This window comes from Molossus molossus, unplaced genomic scaffold (genome assembly GCF_014108415.1).
Source record: "Molossus molossus isolate mMolMol1 unplaced genomic scaffold, mMolMol1.p scaffold_m16_p_14, whole genome shotgun sequence".
NCBI classification, from domain to species: domain Eukaryota; kingdom Metazoa; phylum Chordata; class Mammalia; order Chiroptera; family Molossidae; genus Molossus; species Molossus molossus.
The window spans coordinates 52064774-52090555 of NW_023425349.1; the positions used below are offsets into that span (position 1 = coordinate 52064774).

The 25782-nt window shown below is 41.9% G+C and overlaps 1 protein-coding gene and 1 long non-coding RNA gene across 4 annotated transcripts in view; one reads left to right on the forward strand and one right to left on the reverse strand.

Annotated features, from left to right (window-relative positions):
• Positions 1-25782, reverse strand: part of PIP5K1B (phosphatidylinositol-4-phosphate 5-kinase type 1 beta) — a 322429-nt gene that overhangs the window by 269992 nt on the left and 26655 nt on the right. The gene's annotated exons all lie outside the window — the stretch shown is intronic.
• Positions 985-21074, forward strand: LOC118629415. 3 transcript variants are annotated; one of them, XR_004959480.1, is made up of 6 exons: positions 985-1149; positions 1377-1512; positions 3765-3975; positions 4622-4715; positions 13036-13095; positions 20329-21074. It is a non-coding gene; the product is annotated as an uncharacterized LOC118629415 (long non-coding RNA). The 3 variants fall into 3 exon arrangements; XR_004959478.1 differs by having other exon boundaries at positions 985-1512; positions 20329-21073; XR_004959479.1 differs by lacking the exons at positions 3765-3975; positions 4622-4715 and having other exon boundaries at positions 985-1512; positions 20329-21068.

Below are 25782 nucleotides of genomic sequence, written 5' to 3' on the forward strand. Positions count from 1 at the left end.
GAAAGGAATACAGTGCTGAGACATGTTACAACCTGGATAAACCTTGAAAACATTATGCTAAGTGAAAGTAGCCAGCCACAAAAGGACACCCTGCATAATTCCATTTATATAAAATATCCAGAATAGTTAAATCCACAGAAACAGAAGGCAGATTAATGGTTGCTTAGGCTGCAGGGAGCAGGGAATGAGGAGGGGCTGCTGAGTGATATGAAGTTGTACTCTGGAGTGATGAAAATGTTTCAGAACTAGAGAGAGGTGGTCGTTGCCTCTGCTTTTCACTTTAAAATGGTTCCTGTCATGTCGTGCGGATTTCACCTCAATGTATGCAGGAATAAGTGAATGGAGGCCTCTATCCTAAGCAAACACTGGGGTAGACAAAACCCATTTCTTTACAATGCAGTGATAAATCATGTTCTGGTTCAAATCCTACAGTAGTGGCTCCTGGCCAAGAAGCTATGATTGATTTTATATGACCCTGGGCAGGGCCATCTTCTACTGCTGTCCTTGTTGGACTTTGACAAGAAGGTTTAAAAGAACCGGAAGTTATAAAAATTATGAATTTATTTACAAATTTTTGCTACTAAAGTAAGAAATCCTTGCTGTAAAAAATAGCTACGTTATACCAAAATGTATTTTTAAGTAATAACCAGGATGAAAACTTGACCTCCCACTTTCCTATATATTACGTTGCCTGCTTGGATTTTCCGATAAAAGAGCCAGAAGAGATACTACAATGAAAGTGCTCTGTGAACTCTGAAGCACATTTCGAAGGCAAGGCTTTCTATTAGCGGAATAATGAGAATCATCGAACAGCACCAAGTAGAACAGTGCCATGCTGGAGCGCAGTTTCACAGGGCAGCAACACCTACCCCAGGAAGCCGGTGGCCTATTACTGTACAATCAACAGACAGGAATTAAGCAACAAATGTCAACAACTGCAGTTTCCATGGCCCAATAATCAGATAGGAAGGACCAGAAGAATGTGCATGTGTGAGATAAGCTTCCCCTCCTGAGTTGAAGGCTGTCACCCGGGGAGCCTGGTCTGCCCCAGGGGCCCTATGGGACAGGACTGTAAAGGAAGAATGTGAAGCCCTGTCCTGAGGCCAGGGTTGGGACAGTCTGTGGGGCAGCCAGGGAAAGAATGGACGGGTAAGGCCTAGTTCAAGCCCAACTCTGTCCTTCAGAATCCAGCTTCTCCTCCTCCTCTGGGAGGAAAACTTTCCCACCTGCCAGGAACCTCCAACCGAGTGGGTCAAGGACAGGAAAGGGATGTAAATGCACCGCCTTCATAGGACTGAATCTTCAAGAGAAGTTCTCTTGCTCTGCACCATGCAATACAGCTTCTGGGCTGGGAACTCGTCTTTCCATTCCGACAGAGGCCGGGCCACGGTCGCTTCCATGCACTTTGAAAGCAGTGCGTGATGCCACAGGCCTGTGGCAAGGCCAGAGGACAGCTATGACAAGAGGGACAGCAAGGGAGGTAGAAGAGGACACCCCGGAAATGAGCTGGGGGTGAGCTCTGGGCCATGTTTGCCATTAATCCCTTTGGTGATCTCACCCTAACTTCTCCTCCTTGGTGTGGTTATCTGTAAAATGGGGTGACAGCCCTGCCCTGCTTGCCTCAGACAGAGTTCTTAGTAGAAGAGAGGGAGGGAAAGGGGGGAGGGAGACAATAATACAAAAAGTTAAGCTTCTTACAGCATTTTCTAAACTCAGTCCTAGGATCCCATGTAACCAAGAGCCTAGATCAGCGGTTCTCAACCTGTGGGTCGCGACCCCTTTGGGGGTCGAACGGCCTTTTCGCAGGGGTCGCCTAAGACCATTGGAAAACACATATTTCCGATGGTCTTAGGAACCGAGACACCGCTCCTCTATCCGTCTCCAGGCGGGTCCGCCCACATGCAGATACGCCCGCATAGACATGAGGACCTGTATCAAAGGGCCACGGCATCAGGAAGGTTGAGAACCACTGCCCGAGATGTTAAAAGTTAACATGAAAGAAGAGGTAGGTTTGGGAAGTGATGGCTTAAACAAAGTTGCTCTTTAATTCATTGCCTTCATTCATGTAGGTATATATTACTGAATAAAACAGATATATGGGACTTACAACTTGATAGTGTGATACATGCTGTGAAATTAGGGGCAGATCTATTAGTTAGGGGGGCAAGGAAGTCTTTTCTGGGGCAGCAACAGTGAGAATCCTGAAGCTCCAAGGATGCAGCTGTGCAGGGGACCGGAGAGCGGGGGGGGGGGGGCATCCAGAAGGGAGGGGCAGCCAGGTCAGGAAAGAGGTTGGGGCAAAGTGGCCAGGAGACCTGGGAGCCTTTTCTATGCCGTGTTTCTTGTGAGTCTCCAAGAGTGAGGGCTGCGATAAGCATTGCTTCCCAAATAAAGTATTACAAGAGGTTACCATGGACATGTGAACTAAGCCACTAAGATAGACGAGCTATCAGATCCAAAGTGCATGCTTGGCCTAGATGCAACTCTTCAAAGAACATAGCCCCAAACCATTTTCACTGACCTTCAACTCATCATGCAGAGTGAGGATGAAAACATGTCAGGCTGTTGGTGACTAAAAGGGTTCCCCTTTGGCCAGTAGCCCGCGGTCCTGGTCAGAGCGCAGTGCACAGGACTAAGGGGAGATGTGGGACCACCTGCCCTTCCTCTTCTAGCCTACTGAGCGGCCTCAACAGAACTAGCTGGAGAACATGAGACTCCTGCAACATGGTGCCTTCGGCCTGAGAAATCTAAAGCACTAGTGGTATGCTGGCAGGATGCTGGTGGACAAGCCAAAGGAAATATCACCTGCCTTGGGATCAGCCTGCACTCCCCAAGTTTGTGGGAGCAAAGAATGTGTGACTGTTTCTGATGGGCCAGACATGACCACACCTTGAGCACAAGTATGGGGCTATATGGAGTTTGCCAAGTAAGAGCTACCTCTTGCACAGAAATGGAACCCAGCAGACAGGAGAACAAGTGAACCAATGGGCTTTCTAGAGACTGCAAAAGGAGAGAGTGTGGCAGCCACACCAAGGAAAAGGGGGGTAAGAAGTCTCCAGAGATACATGAGGGGATATCTCTGAAAAACCTGCAAAAGGGTCCCATCAGAGAAAGAATCATTTCTAAACACCCACAGCACAAACACAGCTCTCCTGTGATACCACTTGCCAATACAAAAACTTCCTCTACCCTTTTCTGCCCTCTCCACCCTACCTGAAGCCAGAAGGAACAGCTACCGATTAGGCAAGAGAGTAAACATCCAGCCACAGTACCTTCTCTCTGCAACAGGCCCTAGCTGGAGGGAGGAGCGCGGTTGTCAATAGGAATGAAGTTGGGAGCTTTGACTACATGTTACTAGACATTTTAATGACCTGGCAAATTAAAGTGGGACTTTTTATTATGTAAAAGGAATTAGTATAGTCATGTGATATGTTTTCATCCAGAAACAGGGGAAATGTTTTCCGGTGAATACATTTAATGGGAGACTAGATAAATTTGGGGTGTTTAAGACATCTCATGAAATCTATTTCTTTGAAGCTGATTACACATGGGACATCTTTGTGGCAGCAATATGTCATGGAAAATGTACTTTCCAAAAAGGCCCCCAGCTTAAACACAAAGATCACCTTGGTTTCTGGGTTTACCTTGCAACACCTCCGTCCTTTGCAGGGCCATACAGAGCCTTCAGCAGCTATAGAGACTGAGGCTACTGAACTCCTGTGCACAGCAGAGGTTTTCGTTCCTACACCCCCCTTCTATTCCAGAAACACAAGCATGGTTTAGAAGGGGATCCCTGCCACCAGGAGCCACCACTGCCACCACTACCACCACGCTCAGCTCTGATCTGCGTGAAACAGGCTCCAAGCCTCATGAGTCTTCTCCTCAGATGTCACCCTAATAGAATGTCTTCCACTGGGACCTCACTGAGAAGCCAAGAGCCTCAACTCGTACCAGCAGTAACCCAGGGATATCAAGGTGGGATATCCTTTCATTCATTCTCCCTTGTCTTATGTGTCCTGAGAAGCACATCTTAGAGCTCAGAGCAGTGAAACATGAAACAGAACACTTCTTCAATGAACTGGCACTTTGATCAAGCAAATGTACAAAAGTCAGCAGTTTCAGCACCATTATAAGTCAGCGGGTTTCACTAAATCAACACACACTGGCCGACTTTGTATGTTATAGGAAATAATGCTTACCAAATCCATGCTATATGAAATAGATTTCTCCTCATACATATGCCTTACTCTTATGAGAGCTCATTTAAAATTGAGATAATTTTAAAAGATGTTTCTGAGCCTGATGTCCACTAGGTTTTGAGCTCCTTAAAGGCAGGGACTGTGTCTCATCTACTCCTTGGGCCTAGCATGGAACCTGGTACATAAGTGGGTTCAGTAAAAGTCCTTTGGGTGATAAGTGAATGAACAAATAATAAATACCCTGGCTCACATCTAAGTTAGATTTGTGTAAATATGGTAATTAAATATGTTTTTAAATAAAGAGAGAGACATGCTATCCATCATTGTTGACTACTCCATTCTGTTCTCTGCAGATGGTTTTTTTTTTTTGTATTTTTATGTTAATCTTATACTTAATTAGATATGTTAGTGGTATTTTACAGAAAAGATTCTTCGAAGGCTACTCTTTCTACAGGTGCCTGAGACCATGTCAACTGCCCTTTCATCCCCACTAAGAAACAGTCAAGACCCACTGTGGTATGTAATCCATGTAAGGCACTCAGTGGTTCAGATTGCTCGAAGGGAATAACACTGTTTAAAATATATATACTTAAAAGAATTAACTTTCCTCTCTTGTGGAAGTCCCTCTGCAGGTGAAGCAGAAAGAGGAAAGGCTTCCAGCACAGGGCTGGGAGACATCAGGCACCATAAAAAGAAAGGCCATATGAGTTAGAAGTGAACAGATCTGCACTCATGTCTTGGCTCTGCTGGGCCTCAGCTTCCTGATCTGTAAAATGGAGATAAGACTGCCTACTTCAAACAGTCAGTGTTGGGAGAATGAGGGAATGTACAGAGGCTCTGATTATAGTACCCAACACATAGTAAGGCTCAAACAGTAGTTTTATTACATTATCTACACATAAAGCCAATTATAAAAACCTACCTGCATATTTAAAGATGGTTTTATATATAGGTGTACTGCAACTCTAAAAGAGTTGAGATCCAAACTCAGTCATTTAGGATTGGGAATACATCTTCCCATAGAAACAATTAATATAACTCATTGAATTCTAGAATTACAAAGAGCCTCAAAGTACATCTAATGGTGTAGAAAAACCTCCCACTAACTGTATATAGTATTTCCTGTTATAGGCTCTGTGGTGCTGAAGTTTCAGCAAGCCCAACAAAAACCACGTAACCTCCAATGTAGTTGAAATGTTACATGCAGGGATCCAAGATGGCAGCAGAATAGGTGGAAGTTACACTCATCTCCTCCCAGAACCAAACCGAAATTACAACTAAATTACAGCACTGACTAGTCACCTGAAGACTAGCTGAAATCTTATAACCAAGGATTTATAGAAGAAGCCACATCAAGACTGGTAGGAAGGGCAGAGATGCAAAAAGGGCTGTTCTATACCCATGTGCTTTGGTTGAGAATGAGGAAAGATATCTCAGCTGCAAAGTTCCTCCTTGAGGAATGAGGGATCTCAATCCCATGCCTGGTCCCCCAGTAGGAGCACCATAACATCTGGCTGTGAAAATCAGTGGGGATTCTATCTGCCAGGTTGAGATGGGAGACTGTGCCACTGAGCCCCACATAACACCTAATATTTAAGACCATCATATAAAAACTGGGAGACACAGCACATACACTTAATATAGAGAAACAAATAAAGAGAAGCAGCCAAAATGAAGACATAAAGAACATGCCCCAAATGAAAGAACAGAAGAAATGCCCAGAAAAAGAATTAAATGAAATGGAGGCATATAATCTACTAGATATGGAGTTCAAAATAATGGCTATAAAAATGTTCAGGGAAATTAGTGGACGACCTGATGAACTCAGTGAGAATTTCGACAAAGAGATAGCAAGTATAAAAAATAACATAGAAATCATTAAAAAAATAAAAATAAAACAACAACAACAAAAAAGAGTAAAAAAATGAAGACCACAACATCTGAAATGAAGAATACACTAGAAAGAACCAAAAGCAGGTTAGATGAAACAAAAGATCAAATCAACAAAAGGTAACAGAAAACACCACCCAATCAGAGCAAACAAATAAACAAACAAACAAACAAACAAAAAAACAGAATTAAAAAAACAAAAAAGAGGGTAGTTTAAGGGAACTCTGGAACAATATCAAGCATAACAATATCTGCATCATAGGCACACCAGAAGGAGAAGAGAGAGAGCAAGGGATTGAAAATCTATCTGAAGAAATAATCACAGAAAACTTTCCCAACCAGGTGAAGAAAATAGACATCCAAGTCCAGGAAGTACAGAGAGTCCCAAACAAAATGAACACAAAGAAGCCCACACCAAGACACATCATCATTAAAATGGCAAAGGTTAAAGAGAAAGAATTTTAAAAGCAGAAAGACAAAGAAAGTTAGTAACCTATAAGGTAGCTCCCATAAGACTGTCAGCTGATTTCTCAACAGAAACATTTTAGACCAGAAGGGATTGACACAAAATATTCAAAGTGATGAAAAGCAAGGACCTAAAACAAAGACTACTCTACCCAGCAAGGTCATCATTTTAAAATTGAAAAAGAAATAAAGGAGCTTCTCAGACAAAAAAAAAAACAAACAAAAAACTAAAGTTCATTACCACCAAACTAGTACTATAAGAAATGTTAAAGGAACTTGTTTAAGAAGGAGAGAAGGAAAAAAAAAAAGAGGAATAAGATAAATATGTATAATAAAATGGCAATAAATATGCACCCATCAATAATCACTTTAAATGTAAATGTTAGATTAAGTGCTCCAATCAAAAGACATAGGTAGCTAAATGAGGAAGAAAACAAGATGTGTGTGTGTGTGTGTGTGTGTGTGTATTCTATAAGAGACCCACTTCAGATCAAAAGATACATACAGACTGAAACTAATAAGATGTAAAAAGGTATTTCATGCAAATGCAAACAAGCAAACAAAAAAAGCTGGAGTAGCAATACTTATATCAAACAAAATGAACTTTAAAACAAAGGATAGAATAAGAGACAAAGAAGGACACTACATAATCCAAGAAAATATAACCCTTATCAACCCTTTACAACACTTATACACCCAACAAGGGAGTACTTAAATATACAAAGTAAATCTTGAGGGATGTACATAAAGGGAGAGATTGAGAGTAGCACAATCATAGAAGATTTTAACACCCCATTGAAATCAATGGATAGATCTTCTAGACAGAAACCAACAATGATTAAATGAGACACTTGACCAATTGGATTTAATTGATATTTTCAAAACATTTCACCCAAAACTGCAGAATATACATTCTTTTCAAGTGCACATGTAACAATTTTCAGGATAGACCGCATGTTAGAACACAAAACAAGTCTCAATAAATGTAAGAAGACTGAAATCACATCAAGCATCTTCTGTGACCATAATGATATAAAATTAGAAATCAATCAATTACAAGAAAAAAAAAACAAAAACACACAGACACATAGAGGCTAAACAACATGTTACTTACAATGAATGGATTAACAATGAGACCAAGGAAGATATCAAAATATACCTTGAAACAAATGAAAATGAAACACAACAACACACAAATCTATGGGACACAGCAAAAGCAGTCCTAAGAGAGAAACTCATAGCAATACAAGCCTACCTCAAGAAACAAAAAAATCTCAAATAAACACTCTAATCTACATCTAAAAGAACTACAAAAAAATAAGAAAGTCCACAGTAAGTAGAAAGAAGAAAAGAATAAGGGTCAGAGAAGAAATAAACAAAATGGAATCTAAAAAAATCAACACAAAAGATCAATAAAAACAAGAACTGGTTCTTTGAAAAGATAAATAAGATTGATAAACCTCATCAAGAAATAAAGAGAGGACCCAAATAAATAAAATCAGAAATGAAAGAGAAAAAGTAACAACTTACACCAAAGAAATATACAATGAATTATAAGAAAATATTACAAACAACTATATGCCAACACACTGGATAATTTGGATGAAATGGATAAATTCCTAGAAACACAGTTTTCCAAGACTGAATTAAGAAGAACCAGAAAGTCTGAACAGACAGATTAAAGCAATGAAACAGAGTAATAAAAAATCTTGTAACAAAGAGAAGTCCCAGTCCAGATGGTTTCACAGATGAATTTTACCAAACATTCAATGGGAACTAACACCTATCTTTTTCAAACTATTCAAAAAAATTCAAGTGAAAGGAGGCCAGCATTATCTTAGTACTAAAACCAGGTAAGATACTACAAAGAAAGAAGATGACTGGCCAATATCCCTGAGGAAGATAGATGCAAAAATCCTCAACAAAAGCCCTGGCCGGTTTGGCTCAGCGGTTAGAGCATCAGCCTGTGGTCCGGAGAGACCCGGGTTCGGTTCCCGCTAAGGGCATGTACTACGGTTGCAGTTTGTCCCCGGCCCTGGTTGGTTGTGCGGTGGCAGCCACTCGATGTGTCCCTTCACGTCGATGTTTCTCTCTCTCTGTCTCTTCCTCTCTCTCCCTCCCACTCTAGCTGTACAAAAAAATGGAAAAATGTCCTCGGGTGAGGATTAAAAAAAAATCCTCAACAAAATATTAGCAAACCAGATTCGGCAATACATTACAAAGATCACATTCCATGATCATATGAAATTTACTGGGATGCAAGGCTGACACAATATCTACAAATTACAAATCAATGAACGTGATTCACCACATAAAAGAAAGGATAAAAATTACATGATCATATCAATAGATGCAGAAAAAGTATTTGACAAAACCCAGCACCCACTTTGGATAAAATTTCTCAGCACAGTGGGAATAGAGGAAACATACCTCAACATAATAAAGCCCATATATGACAAACTCACAACTAACATCATACTTACAGGGAAAAAAAACTGAAAGAATTTTCCTTAAGATCAGAAACAAGACAGAGGTGTCCACTTTCACCACTGTTATTCAACATAGTACTGGAAGTCCTACCCACTGCAATCAGACAAGAAGAAGAACTAAAGGGCATCCAAATTGGAAAGGAAGAAGTAAAACTGATATTATTTGCAAATGACATGATACTGCATATTGAGAACACTAAGGATTCCACCAAAAAACTACTAGAACTGATAAATGAATTCTGTAAAGTAGCAGAATACAAAATAAATATTCAGAAATCAGTTGCATTTTTATATACCAATAATGTACTATCAGAAAAAACAAACAGGAAACAAACCCATTTACAACTGCATCCAAAAAATAACTAGAAATAAATTTAACCAAGGAGGTGAAAGACCTGTACTCAGAAAATTATAAGACACTGAAGAAAGAAACTGAAGAAGACACAAATAAATGGAAGCATATACCGTGCTCATGGATAGGAAAAATTACCATAATTAAAATGTACATACTACCTAAAGCAATGTATAGATTCAGTTCAATTCCTATCATAATATCAATGGATTTTTTTCACAGAACTAGAACAAATAATCTAAAAACGTATATGAAACCACGAAAGATCCTGAACAGCCATAGCAATCTTGAGAAAGAAGAACAAACTTGGAGGTATAATGCTACCTAATATCAAGCTACACTACAAGTCTGCAGTAATCAAAATAGCATGGTACCGGCATAAAAACAGACACATAGATCAATGGAACAGAAAAGAGAGCACAGAAATAAACCCATGCCTAGATGGTCAATTAATATCTGAAAAAGGAGGCAGGAACATACAATGGGGTGAATAAAGTCTATTCAGTAATTGGTGTTGGGAAAACTGGACAGCTGCAAGCAAAATAAATAAACTAGACTACCTTCTTATACCATTAACAATAATAAACTCAATGAATTGAAGACTTCAATGTAAGACTTAAAACCATAAAACTCCTAGAAGAAAACATAGGCAATAAAATTTCTGACATTTCTCTTAGCAATATTTTTTCTGACGTATCTCTTTGGGCAAATGAAACAAGTTAAAAAATAAACAAATGAAACTACATCAAACTAAAATGTTTTTGCATAGCCAAGGAACCCATCAACAAAACAAAACAAAAAAACACCTACTGATTAAGAACATATTCATCAATGATACATCCAATAATGGATTAATATCCAAATTTTATAAAGAACTCATACAACTCAACACCAAAAAAACAAACAATCTGATGAAAAAGTGGACAGATGACCCAGCCGGTGTGGCTCAGTGGTTGAGCATCGACCCATGCACGAAGAGGTTGCCAGTTCGATTCCTGGTCAGGGCACATGCCCAGGTTGTGGGCCCAATCCCCAGTGCGGGGCATGCAGGAGGCAGCCAATCGATGTTGTCTCTCATCGATGTTTTTCTCGCTTTCCCTCGCCCTTCCTCTCTCTCTCTAAAATCAATAAAGTAAAAAAAAAATTTTTTTAAATGGGCAGATGGCTCTTGTCAGTTTGGCTCAGCGGTAGAGCATTGGCATAAGAACCAATGAGTCATGGGTTCGATTCCAGTCAAGGGCATGTACCTCAGTTGCAGTTCACCCACGGCCCTGGTAGGGGTCGTGTGGCAGGCAGCCAGTCGATGTGTCTCTCTCACACTGATGTTTCTCTCTCTCTCCCTCCCTCCCACTGTATCTGAAGATAAATGGAAAAATGTCCTTGGGCAAGGATTAAAAAAGAAAAAAAAAAGAAAATATCCTTGGGTGAGGATTTAAAAAAAAGTGGGCAGATGGCCAATAGACATATAAAAATATGCTCATTGTCACTAATCATCAGAGAAATGCAAGTTAAAACCCAAAGCATTATCACAATAGCCAAGATATGGAAGCAACCCAGTTGCCCATCAATAGATGAGTGGATAAAAAAAAGTAGTGGTACATATATAAATGGAATACTACTTGGCCATTAGAAAAGCATGAAGTCTTCCCATTTGTGACAGCATGGAGAAACCCAGAGGGCATTATGCTAAGTGAAATAAGTCAGTCAGAGAAAGACAATACCATATGATTTTACTTACATATGGACTCTAAGGAACAAAACTAATGAACAAGCAAAACTAAAACAGGCTCACAGACACAGAGAACAGACCAGTGGTAGGCAACATGGAGGAGAGGGTTGGGGAACTGGTTGAAAAAGGTGAAGGGATTAGAAGTACAGATTGGTAGTTACACAACAGTCACAGGTTGTGAAGTACAGCATAGGGAATGTAGTCAATAGTGCCAGGTGGGTACTGGAAATATCAGGGGATCATTTCATAAAGTCTATGATTGTATAACCACTATGCTGTATACAGAAAACTAATGCAAAATAATGCTGAGTATAAACTGTAATTGAAAAATAAAATTTAAAAATACTACACACATAAAAGAAATAGAAAACTATTTTTACATATTCAACAATAGTTCATTTTCACCTGTTCTTCTCACCTTAGCTAAGATTACCTTCCAACTCTAAAAGCCCCTGACGTACAAAGTGGGAAGACATACATTTCTTATTTCTTATAACCTACCCTAGCCCTCCCCACACCCTACAACTGCCATAGAAAACTTCCAGTTGCGCTGCGATAGGAACTTTATCTGCAGCGCGAACAAAGTGCCGGCTGCGGAGGAGAGAGAACTGTGGGCGGGAAAGGAGGCGGTGCTGGAGTGAGCAGGACACGGGACAGAAAGCCTTAGTCACCAGGCTTCCCTCCCTTACCACTCTGTCCAGCATCAGCCGTTCCACCTGGTTGTGCACAAGCAAAACTATTCCCGGACGTCATCTGAGACACTGATGGCTCACATGCGTATGCAATTGTTTAGGGGTCCCCCATCACCCGACTCTGACCCCTGACTGCGGCAGCGTCTGCCCAGGAAGCCGGCAGCAAGAAGGTACAGAGCAGGAATATTTCTTATTTTCTAAATGGCCTAAGCTGGCTGTTTGGATTTACAGAATGTTCACAAGCCTAGTGTGCTTTGCTTGGAGAATGGCTATAACTTGGTCTCCATATGGAAAATTCAGAAGAAACTGCAGAAATGACCAAGGGAATCGGGTTTTGCATAAAAGCTCTAAGCGCTACTCAGATGACATTGGCTAATACTCATGATCCAATGTCAAGTGAAACAAAAATCATTCTATGAAAATGTGTACACAGTATGATTCTAATTTTGAAATATACAGGGCAGGGCAAAAGTAGGTTTACAGGTGTTTATATGAAAAATAATATAATTAATAAATAATAATACAAGAATAAAGAGTTTTGTGTACTCACAACTGTAAACCTACTTTTGCCCCGCCCTGTATGTACATATGATATTTTACACATTCTTACATATATATGTTTAGAAAAAAAGACTAGAAGGAAATACTCCAAAACATTAACAACTATTTTGTCTCTGTTATGAAAATACAGGATATTTTTTACTTTCTAATTTCTGTATTGTCTAGGTTTGGTTAAATGAGTAATTATATAAAAAGAGGTCAAATGGCATTTAGAAACACAAATTAGATATTTTAAAGCTAAGAGAATCCTTAGAAATGACTTAATTCAACAGTTCCCCCAGCCCTTCTTAAATGTGTAGGAAAAATTCCTCTGGCCCCTCAGGTGACTTAGCAGTATGAAGTCTTACAACTAGCAGACAACTAACCAAACGGTGGCTTGAACTTAGATCTTGTGATATTTATGGTCTGTGCCACTCCCATGATACCACCGCGTCCTAGAGGGAGAGACTAATGAACTTCATAAGGAAATACTCCATAAGGAAGGAGTGAGTTTTACTGTGTACACCTACGCTTCTCATTAAATAAATATTTGTCTAGAGTCATATCATAGCTTTATGACAGGCAAACAATTTAGCTGCTAAATGAGCTCTCTGGTGACCTCATCAGAACTATTGAACCAGAGTTCTAGTTACAAAGTTTTTACTCCTGTTTTGCACAGAAGCCCACCTTTGGAGACTTTCAAGATGAAAACAGATCAGAAGGCATCTCTGTCCTAATGGTAAGCATCTCTGTGACTTTAGAGAAGAAATGGGTTATTTCTGTCTTCTGCTGTTGCTAACTACACATATAACAGCCACTTAACTTCCATTCCATTGTATCATGCTGTATGAGAACTACTTAACCTTTTTCCAGCCCCAAAACATATAGAAAGCAGACTGAAAACCTTCATTAAAAGCACATGTATCCTAAAGGCTTTAAGTACTTTATATATATATATATATAAAGTATATATATGAAGCCTTATTAGCAACAAAGTATCATTTAAATCTGACAAAAAGATCAGTTCTAAGATCTTTCTTTTCTTAAGGGAGAAAATTCAGTTAATGCCAATAGGCACACAGAGGAACCTCGGAAGTGGCTTCCTATTTTGTCCTGCTTATCTTGAGCCAGTTGGGCTGGGAACACTTTCCAGGCAAGGGGTGGGAGGTGGCCTCCAAGGACACAGAAAAAGAGGACTGGCCACATGTCACAAGTCAAAGAACTCATTTCCAGATAAGCAAAGACTCTACCCCTGGTCCCAGCCACAGCAGGGAACTCGTTTCCTGCCCGAAGTGCTAAGCAGAACCGTACCACGTGAACCCAAGGTGTATTTATGGCAGGCACGGAGCCTGCAGGAGCCTGGACAGTATGTGCGTCACCTGTTAACAGTAATTAACCTAGATTTGGAAGCCAAATTAGCTGTACATGTCCCGTGAAGAGAAGGCAAAGCCTAGAAGAAGGCATGCAGAGGCAGAGCGGAGCAGGGGGTGCCTGGAATGAGCTGCGGAAATGCTGACATTGGGAAGAATTCATGGCAGAAGCAACACAAGGAGAAATTTAGGGAAAGGCAGGCTGAGAGGCCTGCAGCCGGAGATATTTCGGGCTGCCAACATTCCTCCCGCCAAAAGGGGGAGCAGGGCATTGAGGGAAGCCCTGGAAGGAAACTGAAATTTATGTTTAACTATAATGCTAAGTTCTTAAATGTTTTAAAGTTTTAGGAGATAATGTAATATGCTAAAGTGATCTCTCTTCTTTACTCTGTCAGTCAAAATAAAGGCCCCCAAAATGGAGCAAGGATCATACATACCAATGTACCCCTCAGTCAGAGACCTTCAACTCTTAGAATTCAGTCTCAGTAAATAAGACAAAAGAAGCAAAAGGCTAGATTTTGCATGAAGATGTATAACACACTGTGTTCTATAAGAGTAAAAATAAAAACTCTGGATTGTATTTGACAACAAACAATACAGGAAATTAGACAAGGCAAGAGTAAATTAAGGTATGTAAAACAGTCTCAACCCCTTTAGAAATGATAACATGAAGATACATATTGGGAAAAATATGAAGTTTAAAATTTCAAAATTAGCCCTTGCTGGTGTTGCTCAATGGTTAGAGCATCAACAGGGCACTGATGGGTAGCAAATTTGATTCCCAGTCAAGGGCACATACCTGGGTTGCAGGTTCTATCCCAGGCCCCAGTTGGGGCATGTGCGGGAGGCAACCAATCGATGTGTCTCTCTCACATCGATGTTTCCTCTCTCTCTCTCTCTCTCTCTCTCTCTCTCTCTCCTCCCTCCCTCCTTCCCTCCCTTCCAGTCCCTTTAAAAAATCAATAGAAAAAATATCCTAGGGTGAGGATTAACAAAAAAAAAAATTCAAAATTAAACATTCACTATGGTTGTAACTAAATCACAGTAGTGGTGCTGGGGAGAAAGCTACCGGAAGTGTCCGGCTCAGGAGCTGAGGATGGTCTGGGGTAGGCTGATGAAGAATGGAGAAGCTGAAGGCAAGTGCTCCTTGGGCAAAGCCATGGAGTTGTTTTGGGGCTGGTGAAGGAGAGGCTTGTCTCGTCCGGAATCCCAGGCGGTGGGCCTGAGCCCTAAACAAGAAAAGATGTAGCCTTCCTAAGTCCTAATGGGGCTCAAGTGCAGTGCTAATTAACCTTGGATTGAAGGGCTTGAGAATATGGATGGTCTTGTTGGACCCTGAAGGAGGCAGATCAGAAGGAACTGGAAGATTAGAAGAAAATAGAGCCTTTTCCATAGGGGTGTTTAATACAAAAACCTGGAAGGTTCTACTTACAAATTTGGCCCAGCTTACTGAGGAACATGAGAATAAACTTGTAACCGCTTGATAGAACATGAGAGCGGGAATGGGGCAAAGCGATTAGTTTCACCCCACCCCTGGCCATTCCCAACTTTCAGATAAGAAAACTCAGACCCAGAAAGGCATACCAACCACTTGCCGAAGATGACAACTAGCTCATGGCAGTGCCAGGGTTAGCACCCAGATCCTTCTCATTCCAGCATTTTTTGCTCTCCTATCAACCGTGTGTCGGTCAACCCAGCATTCTTCCACTGTGTCTGGAGTAACTTGAAATCGTTTTCACTGTATGAGTATGAATTGCTTTATTTCTAATGGGAGGAAATCCAGGAATGCCAAAAAAAGGAAGAACATTAACTGCAGTTTTGATTTGCAAAACCTCAGTTTTTAAAAATTCTCACTATTTCTGTTAAATGTATCTAACTGGTCTTGGCCCATATTCATAGTTGGTGGGTGTTTATATCGTAGTATGAATACTGATTCTATAGGGTTAGCTAACCCATTGAACTTTGTGTCATCAGCCACATAAAATACACGGATTTTTAAGATTTAAGGATTCAAGTCTTAAGGATCTTTCTTAAGTTGGCACCAAAGAAAGACCTGAAGGGCTGTCACTGGCAACGTCTTTCCAGGCTGACTGACACCCAGGCACTGTGCTATGGCCTAGGAGTAGAATCAGCTGTGAATGTATTTAATCATTCTCTCATCCTCCAATTTTTCTTTATTATGTGCAACAAGGAGACCTATGAGAGATTTTACTCAAATGATTTGATGTCTGTGGATTTCTCTTCCAGTGCCAATCTAAAACCCTTGTCTAAAAAGGAGATGGGATGGGCTGGTCACTACATGTTAGTAAAATAATGCTGGTTCCAAGGATCAGTGCAATCTTTCCTACGGACTCATAGATCATTTATATGATGATAATTCAGAATTTTTGCAAGGGAGCATTTCTACACTGACAGTTTTAGAAATTCAACTTTGTCAGAAGCTAGCCAGGACATCTGCATGACCCTGGTCTTCTGGATCCTCTCCCACTCTCCAAGATTTGCTCAACCATCACTGGTAACTGTTCAGAGATAGCTGCTAATTCCTCCAACACTCTAGTGTGCCCTAGAGATGTGAACTCATTCAAATTATCTAGATGCTCTTTCACTGTCTTCTGAATCCCGCTTAATTAATCCCTTGTCATTGCTAGAGAAGTAAAAGCAAACTAGTTCTGTATATGTCACCTATTAATGCGAGCCTTTCCCTCTTACTTAAGCAGTAGTCTACCTCTGTCTCTCTTCTTCTAGCTCCACATACAACGGAAAAGTAAAACAAACTAAAACATTATTCTCAAAATACAATTACATACCACATATACTATACACATAGACACACACACACACTCACTCAAAAAAGTTCAACCTAGCCAGTAAAGAAATTAATACAACAAAATATCATTTTATAACAAACCACAAAAACAGACCTTTAAGTGAAAAACAGTAATGCTGCTGATGTTGCAGGGAAATGGGTATACTCATATACTGACTGATAATGTAACTGTGTATTTGGAGACCAGCTACCTAAGATGCTCATGCCCTTCCTTCCAGGAACTCTCCACCTGAATATTTATCTTAAGGGACACATTATGAAAGAAAAGAAGGTCCAAGTATACAAATATGTCTTTAGGGATCTCATAAAGCCCCAAACTGGATACAGCCTAAGTATCCAACAACAGGAATGGCTAAATGAACCACAGAATACCAACTGTGGGAGGCCAAATAATGCTCGCCCCCTAAAAGATGGCCATTTCTTAATCCCTAGAACCTGTGAATATGCTTGCCTCGTATAGTTAAAAGGAACTTTCCAGTCCGGCCAGTCTGCCTCAGCGGTTGAGCATCGACCCACACACCAAGAGGTCACCGGTTTGATTCCCGGTCAGGGCACATGCCCAGGTTGTGGGCCACATCCCCAGTAGGGGGCATGCAGAGGGTGTCCAATCGATGTTCTCTCTCATCGATGTTTCTATCTCCCACTCCCTCTTCCTTCCTCTCTCTCTAAAATCAATAAAGAAAAAACAACAAAGGAACTTGCCAGCTGTGATTACTCCTCCACTCAAAACTCTCCAAAGGCTCCTGTCTCCTCAATGAGAAAACAAACAAATCCAAGTACCAAGAAGAACCTACAATGCCCAGGTCCACAGCAGTGCACAGCTCTGGGGAAAGCCACTCACATGTACTTTATATGACTGGCATTTCCCAAAGAGTGCAAAACACCCCTGCTCAGTATGTTTGCCCTCACTCACCACCTCTCTCTGGCCTTCCCACTAACAAATGTCTGTCTTGTTGACTCCACTTCAGCCTCACTGGCCAACTTGCTATTCCAGGAACATACCAAGCATACTTCTGCATGTTTTGCATTCACCGTTCCCTCTGCCTGAAGTACTAACTGTCCAGGTGTAGGGTTCCTGGAACAAAGGGAAGGGACATCTTATGTACTTGCTCTCTACATACACAGTTACATTGTCGGTAAGTATATGAGTACGTCTGTTTCCCTACTACCTTATCAGCATTGTTTTTTAAAATTACTTAAAGGTGTGTTTCCATGGTTTGTTGCAAAATGATATTTTCTTATGTTAATTTAATTTTGTTACTGGCTAGGTTGAACCTTTTTGGTGTACAAAGTGCATGTGTGTGTGGTATGTCACTTGTATTTCAATGATTCATTACCTTGCTTTCTTCCAGTCTGTTTAAAGGTCGCCACCTTATAAAGAGACTTTTCTTTTTTTTTTTTTTTATCCTCACCCGAGGACATTTTTCCATTTTTTGTTTAGGTAGAGTGGGAGGGAGAGAGAGGAACAGAGAGAGAGAGAGAGAGAGAGAGAAACATCGATGTGAAAGGGACACATCGAGTGGCTGCCACCCGCATGACCGACCAGGGCCGGGGACAAACTGCAACCAACGTACGTGCCCTCAGCGGAAACCGAACCCGGGTCTCTCTGGACCGCAGGCCAACGCTCCAACCGCTGAGCCAAACCGGCCAGGGCGAGACTTTTCTTGACCACCTTTTATTAAGTAACAAGGTCACTGCCCCACTCCAGAACTCCTCATCCCCCTTATCCTGCTTTACTTTTCTCTACAGCATGTGTTATCAGCTATCATAGCAAAAAATACCTACCTGTTCCCCATACCCCTGAATTAGAATGTAAACTCCACGAGAGCACAGACTTTGGCAGCACTGTTCATTGATGGCATCCCCAGAGCCCAAATGAGTTGTATGTGGGTGCTCAAGAAACAGTTGTTGAGTGAATGACCTAAGATTACAGATGACCACAGAAATGAAAAGAGCTCCCATTTTAATACAGCTGGTTTAAAGATGTACCATATAACTTAATGTAGTGTAGTCAAAAAATGTTTTAATAAATCAGCAGCTAAGTAACTTTTGATGATGCTATTGTTAGAAACTCAGTCAGATGCAAGTGTTCTGTGCGTGCCTTTTAAAAATTTAAATTAACAATAAAATGTCCTCGGAAGCCACACTGGTTCCTCTTGATGCTCACTCTCCATCTCTCTCATGAAGTTTCACCACATTTGTGTCATTAGAATTTCATTTTTCAGAATCTCTCATCCCTCCTGAGTCACATATCCCTTAAAAGCCATGAGCTCCAATGACTTGCCATTGACTGCTTTAAAATCTGGCTTCCTAAAGCCCTGGTAACAAGTTTTATAGCCCGAGTTATCTCTCTATGGCACAAATTCCAATAGACCTAAGACAGAAAACACACCCAATGAGCCAACAGCATCTTATAGTGACAGAAAGTAAGGAAATGCCAAAACAAACAAAACTCCACAGTGATGGGGGTATATCACAGGACACAGGAGGCCAATAGAAGCAGGAAGTGAAAAAGGAGTCAAAGCTGGAAGGGTTTGAGCAAGAAAAAAGTAGTATTGGATTACCCAAAGTATAATGTAAATATGAGTCTATGATGATATAGTACATGACTGAATAAACAAATGAGGAGAACAGACAAACCTCCCATGCAGAAGAATTTCACTAAATTTTATAGATACTCTTCCTTCACAGAAGAGGACCATAATTCCTACCCCCTGAATGTGGGCTGCATGCAGTGACTGCCTTCCACACGTGCCCTATGGAAAGGGAGGGGAAAGAGAAGAGGAACTTTATAGTTGCGAAACCTGGCAAACATTACGTCAGCCAAGTATCCAGATCAACGTCGGCAGGGGTATCATATTGATAGCAGGTACGCTTGATATGATGTGATGAGAAGAGCACCTGATCTCCCCAGGACACATTAACCTCAGTCTAACAATGAGAACAACGTCAGACAAATCTCAGTTGAGGTGCGTTCTCTAAACCACCTGACAGTCCTTCTCCAAACTGCCGAGGTCATCTGAAAGCAGGAAACCCTGAGAAACTGTCAGCACCACCAGGAGCCTAAGAGAGACACGACAACAGAATGTAATGTGGTATCCCAGATGGAATCCTAGAACAAAAAAAGGGCAGCAGGGGAAGTCAGCAAACCTGAATAAAGCATGGACCTTAGTTAATAATGTACCAACATTGGTTCCTGAGTTGGGACAAAGGTAGCACACTAACATAAGATAACGATCTGGAAAACTGGGCATCAAGTATATGGGAACCCTCTGTACTACATTCTCAGTTGTTCTCTAAATCTAAAAACGTTCTAAAATAAGAGCTTGTTAAAAGCAATTCAAAAAGATCACGATCACTGTCTTCTAAGGCTCCTCCATCTTCCACATCATAATATAATTATTCCTCAGTGGTCAGTGTTAAGTCCAATACAGCAACTTCCTTTGTTGTATTCTGAGGAGTGACCACACACAAAAAAAAGTCTAAAAGATATAGATTGTTGTTTTTTAGCTCAATTACCCAGCCAGCAGAAGCTGAGATGGTTATCTCCTATTGCCTCTGAGCTTTGCAGTTTGTCAACAAGGTATTATCAGCCTTAGCCTCCATCTGTCTGGTAAGCAGAAGGTCTCCACACCAATCAAACTGATGGGCTATTTCTCCCCCTTTTAGCCTCACCAAATGCTCTGCAGAATGGTTCCTCCCTCAGAATGTATATTTATAAACAAACATATTCTTTCTTCTTTATCAATTCTGTTTCTCCTGTTCTCTTCTATAGACCAGAGAGACATTTCTATCCATGTCGTCTCGGGACCAACTGAGCAGCGAGACATGGGAGCAAGTATCAGTCGCCACGTTCAAGAACAGAAGGACAGGGGGAAAGGAGGAGGACCTTCCGTGTCTGGTCCACCTGACATGCTCTGGCCTCACCTGCCTGCTACCACCAGTCCTCACTGGCCAAGTTCTTAAACCAAGCAGTAGAGATAAGCTGGGACAGCTTTGAGCCTCTGTTCTTATTGTCCTTGCCTCCTTCCTAGGACACTTCCCTATTCTTGTTTCTTCTAGCTTCTTTAATCCTGTGTGACTCCCACACCGGTGTATTCTTTCCCTCTGAACTCATAAACCATGTCTTACTCACTTTGCATTGCCAGCACTATTGGTTGTGGTTTGTGAGCATATCTCCTCAACTACACTGTAAGTTCCTCACTGGAGTGAACTTTATCTATTCTTTTGTATACACCTTGTGCACTGATCAGGCAAATTGTCCAGTAAACATTAGCAAATATCTGAGTGCTTACTCCTGGGTGTTTATTTCACAACAGTTCAATGAGGTAGGCACATAATCAACCCCATTTTATAGTTGAAAACGTTCAGAAACAAAGGAGTTGAGTGGCCACTGCCCTAGTAAATACGTCCTAGTCAAAGGATCCTTTACAGAGTCTGGGTATTTTAATGTGGTGGATGTAGAAGGAGAGTTAAAAACCTTGGGTCTGTGGCCCTGTCCAGTTTGGCTCAGCGGTTAGAGCATCGGCCTGCGGTCCTGAGAGACCCGGGTTCGGTTCCCGCTAAGGGCACGTACCTCAGTTGCGGTTTGTCCCTGGCCCTGGTTGGTTGTGCGGGTGGCAGCCACTCGATGTGTTCCTTTCACGTCGATGTTTCTCTCTCTCTCTCTCTGTTCCTCTCTCTCCCTCCCACTCTACCTGAACAAAAGAATTGGGAAGATGTCCTCGGGTGAGGATTAAAAAAAAAAACACCACAAAACAAAAACCTTGGGTCTGTGGACCCCAAACTGACTGAGGAATGTTTTATTCACTCCCTCTCCCCAAATCTAAGAGCCACACAAAGTTTGAATATAGTACAGACTATAGAGCTCAAGGGAGACAATATTTCTTTTTTAATTTTTTTTTTCTTTATTGATTTTAGAGAGAGAGGGAGAGAGAGAAACATTGATGAGAGAGAACATCGATTGGCCGCCTCCTGCATGCCCCCCACTGGGCATCAGGCCCAAAACCTGGGCATGTGCCCTGACCAAGAATTGAATCAGTAACTTCTTGGTGCATGGGTCGATGCTCAATCACTGAGCCACACCGGCCGGCCTAGATGGTACTTGTTTAAAAAAAATTTTATTGATTGATTTTAGAGAGAGAGGAAGCAGGGTGGTGGAGAGAGAAACACTGATTTATTGTTCCATTTATTTATGCATTCATTGGTTGATTTTTGTATGTGTCCTGACCAGGGATTGAACTAGCAACCTCAGAGTATCAGGACGACGCTTTAACCAACTGAGCAACCTGGCCAGGGTGAGATGATACTTTTAAAAAATTTCTTTCTTTCTTTTTTCTGGTATACGTGCCCTTTGCAGGAACCAAACCCAGGACTCTCTGGTCCACAGCCTGATGCTCCAACTGCTGAGCCAAACTGGCCAGGGCACTTTTAAAAAATTTCTTTAGGAAGCACTGTGCTCAGCCTTCATTCTTCACACACTGACCCACTAGATCGGCGGTTCTCAACCTTCCTAATGCCACCACCGTTTAATACAGTTCCTCATGTTGTGGCGACCCCCAACCATAAAATTATTTTTGTTGCTACTTCATAACTGTAATTCTGCTACTGTTATGTCTTAGGCGACCCCTGTGAAAGGGTCATTCGACCCCCAAAGTGGTCACGATCCATAGGTTGAGAACCACTGCACTAGATGAACTTAATGGACACAAATGGAACAAACACAGAAAAACAAAATATGCAAGTCTGTACAGTTTGGACTGCAGTGCCAGGCTGGTTCATACGCTTCGCGAAAACTGGGCAGAGATGAGGCAGTGTGCTAGAGGAATAACCAGAACCCAGCACCACACGGTGTGACCATGGACAGCACACAGCCAGGTTCTCTTCAGCCATCTGCTTCTCATTTCCCATCGCGAGTTTGTGCTGGATGATCAACTTCTTAGAAGGGTTCTAAAAATAAGTTATCACCAAATTCTATTACACAACACACAAGTATTGACATTCACCTTATGGCCCACAGCCAAATTAAACAACCTTCCTTCTATTACTGGAAGAAAGGGCTGAGCCTCAGCAGGTGCAAAACATCGAAATTGGTAACAGACTCCAATTTCCTCCTCCTCATCACCAACAGCACCACCACCAGACAATGAGCTTTTCAAGAATGCCTGCATGCTGTGCCAACAGGCAATTGTGATGCCCACTCCTTCCAACCAAGAATGGCCAGGCTTTGCCTAAGGGGCAGGCAACCTCTTCACCAGGTTTATGCCAGCTGCTACTTAACTCTGAGCACCCCCAGAATGCCTTGGCCAGGAAACACACTGGCCTTCCTACATCTGTTAGATTGGTTCTTTGCTTTTGAACTCCACTATCTTCAAGTGTTCGATTTAGCTATCAGACTTGACACCAGCATCTCCTCTTCTGATAGCTATCGTTCTGAGTTTCCAAAGAAATATGAACGAAGACTGCATGAAACATACCATGGCTGGTACCCAAGTGGACTAAAGGGAAAATGCCAGCAGAGTATTGTTAGCTCTTAACTTCCACATTACTGCCCTAAACCTCTCATTCCAAGAAACCAAAACCCATCACTCTCATCTTTTAACCTTTCCCTAAGCCTCTCATTCCAGAAAACCAAAACCCATCACTCCAGTCAGGAGGAATGATGGAACCAACCTAACCCACCCAAAACTGCAAACAGTCCTGGCAAGAAAAACAAGTTTCATGAGACCCCAGCCCCCGACCAATCAAAGACTACCACGTCTCCTGGGCGGAACGACCCCACCCCCACCCCCACCCCCACCCCCAGTTTAAAAATCCCTAGTCTGTACAAGCCGGTTGCTACTCTCTCCTTAGAGGTGGTCCGGCAGGCTATTCCCAATAAACCTGCACTTCTGGAGACCCTGCACCGCCTCCTTCCGCCTCGTTCTTACAAGTGTATAAGTTAGAAATAAGGGAACGAATTAGAATCCCAATATGCCAAAACTAAATGAATACATAATTTCATACACTCCTGAATAGCATTATTAAACAAACAGACGTGATCCATGGCATTCAATCAGTCAGCAAGACTTTCAAGTAAAGGGCATTGCTTTGGACAAAGATTTATTCATTAAAATATTAACAAGAGATCCTTCGTCCCTCAAGGAACTTCGAATCCAGCAGAGAAGATCCAAGGTGCCTGAAAGGTGATGAGTCCCACAACAGAGGCATAAATAAACCGCTAGTCTCCACCACACTATTACTCCATGTCCTGGGGAGGGTTTCCGGAGCTCTGGGAAGCGATTCTCCCTTGGGTCTAGAGCGCAGGAGCCCCGCTAGCGGCGCGGTTGTGGGGCACAGCCGTCCCTGGAGGGTGAAGAGCTGGAAGGAGCTCAAAGCCGCTCCCTCACTCCCAGTCTCCTTTCACCCACATTATAAAGATGGATGCAATTTACTAGGAAATACTTCCCTGAAGTACAGTGAAAAACAGGTAACATCTTACCACTTTTTGAAGTGTGACTCAGAGCAACTTGGCAGCACGTGCTGGGTCTCGGCCTGTCCTCACGTCGGAGGCCAGGCACACACACCGGAGCAGAGGCCTCCCCGGGACCCTGAGGCCGCCTTACCCTGACTCCAGGCACAGCTACCACTTGGCCACCCATTCTTTTAATCGCATTATTTTACCTTAATCAAATGTGTTTTGCCTCTAATCTATTGTAAATTCCTTAAGGATCAAGGCCACTAACTTGTTTCTTGCTATTGTCTCTTTATCCCACCCCCTCACTCTAGACGTGCCTTCTGCCCTCGGCACCTTAGAGAAAGCTCTGCTCATAACAGTGAAAGAAAATCGCTTTTACTTAGTTCCTAGTACCTGTATCCCTTCATCTCAGTTAATCCTCTCAAAAATCTCTTGAAGTAGGCAAAGACAACTTTATTTATTTATTTACTTAAATGTGTCATTACTGTTGAAAGTATTACAGTTGTCCCTCCCTTTTCCCCATTGACACACCCTTCCTCCCACTACCCCCACCCACCCTCACCACGCTGTTGTCTGTGTCCATTGGTTAGGCATATATGCTTATCAGTTCTTTGGTTTATCTCTTCCCTCCCTCCTCCACGTAACCCCTTCCCTCTGAGGTTTGTCAGAAAGACAACTTCACAAGTTTAGAGGCTGTTCTTTGCTGGGCAAAGGGATCGGATCATCTTAGAGGTTGCCCATTGTACTCAATGCCATGTCAAGTTCGCCTCTCCTCGCTTCCCCTGAAATACATACACCTCTTATCCAGGCATCAGGGGTAACAGAAATCATACTGGTGGAACAGATATTCACAAATTGAGGTTAAATGGAAATACTACAACTTTTAGACATCAAGAGTTCTACAACAGCCTTCTAAGATTCTAACGCAGCACTCAAACATGACACGTGACCCTTGAAACTAAATTATCATACACATTAAGAAGGATCCATAGGCGTGTGCTAAAGGTAACTTTCCTTAACAGTGATGGCTGTGGTCATATCTGTTAACCTGTTAATGACCGAAGGATGAGTAGGGAGGAGTAATTTTCTTTTTTATCCTCACCCGAGGACACTTTTCCATTTTTTGTTCAGGTAGAGTGGGAGGGAGAGAGAGGAACAGAGAGAGAGAGAGAAAGAAACATTGATGCGAAAGGAACACATCAAGTGGCTGCCACCCGCACAACCGACCAGGGCCGGGGACAAACTGCAACCGAGGCACGTGCCCTTAGCAGGAACAGAACCCGGGTCTCTCTGGACCACAGGTCGACGCTCTAACCGCTGAGCCAAACCGGCCAGGGCAGGAGTAATTTTCAACTAACACGAAAAGAAAGCTGCCCCAGTCTGGATCCATCTCAGGGATAATTCTTTCTCATGAAAAGAGGAGATATACTGGAGGTACATTCTAAATTCAAAGCAGTGAGCGCTCTCTCTCTCTCTCTCTCTCTCTCTCTCTCTGTCTCTCTCCACCCTCCCTCTCTCTCTCCAGGGCACACTAAATAATTCCCACTTACTTCAGCTGGTCTTTGATGATGGTGGAGGAAACAGATACGTGTTCAAATAATAATAATCATAATCATAAGTTCAAAGCAATCAGGAAATCCATTATTCCTTTTCCTGTTTCCATTCTAGTTGATTTGTATTTATACTTAGTGTATACATAAAATGGGTGGGGCCCATTTTAAGGACCTAATGATATCCTTAAAATTTACTGTCTAGTTTCAATACAACCTGATG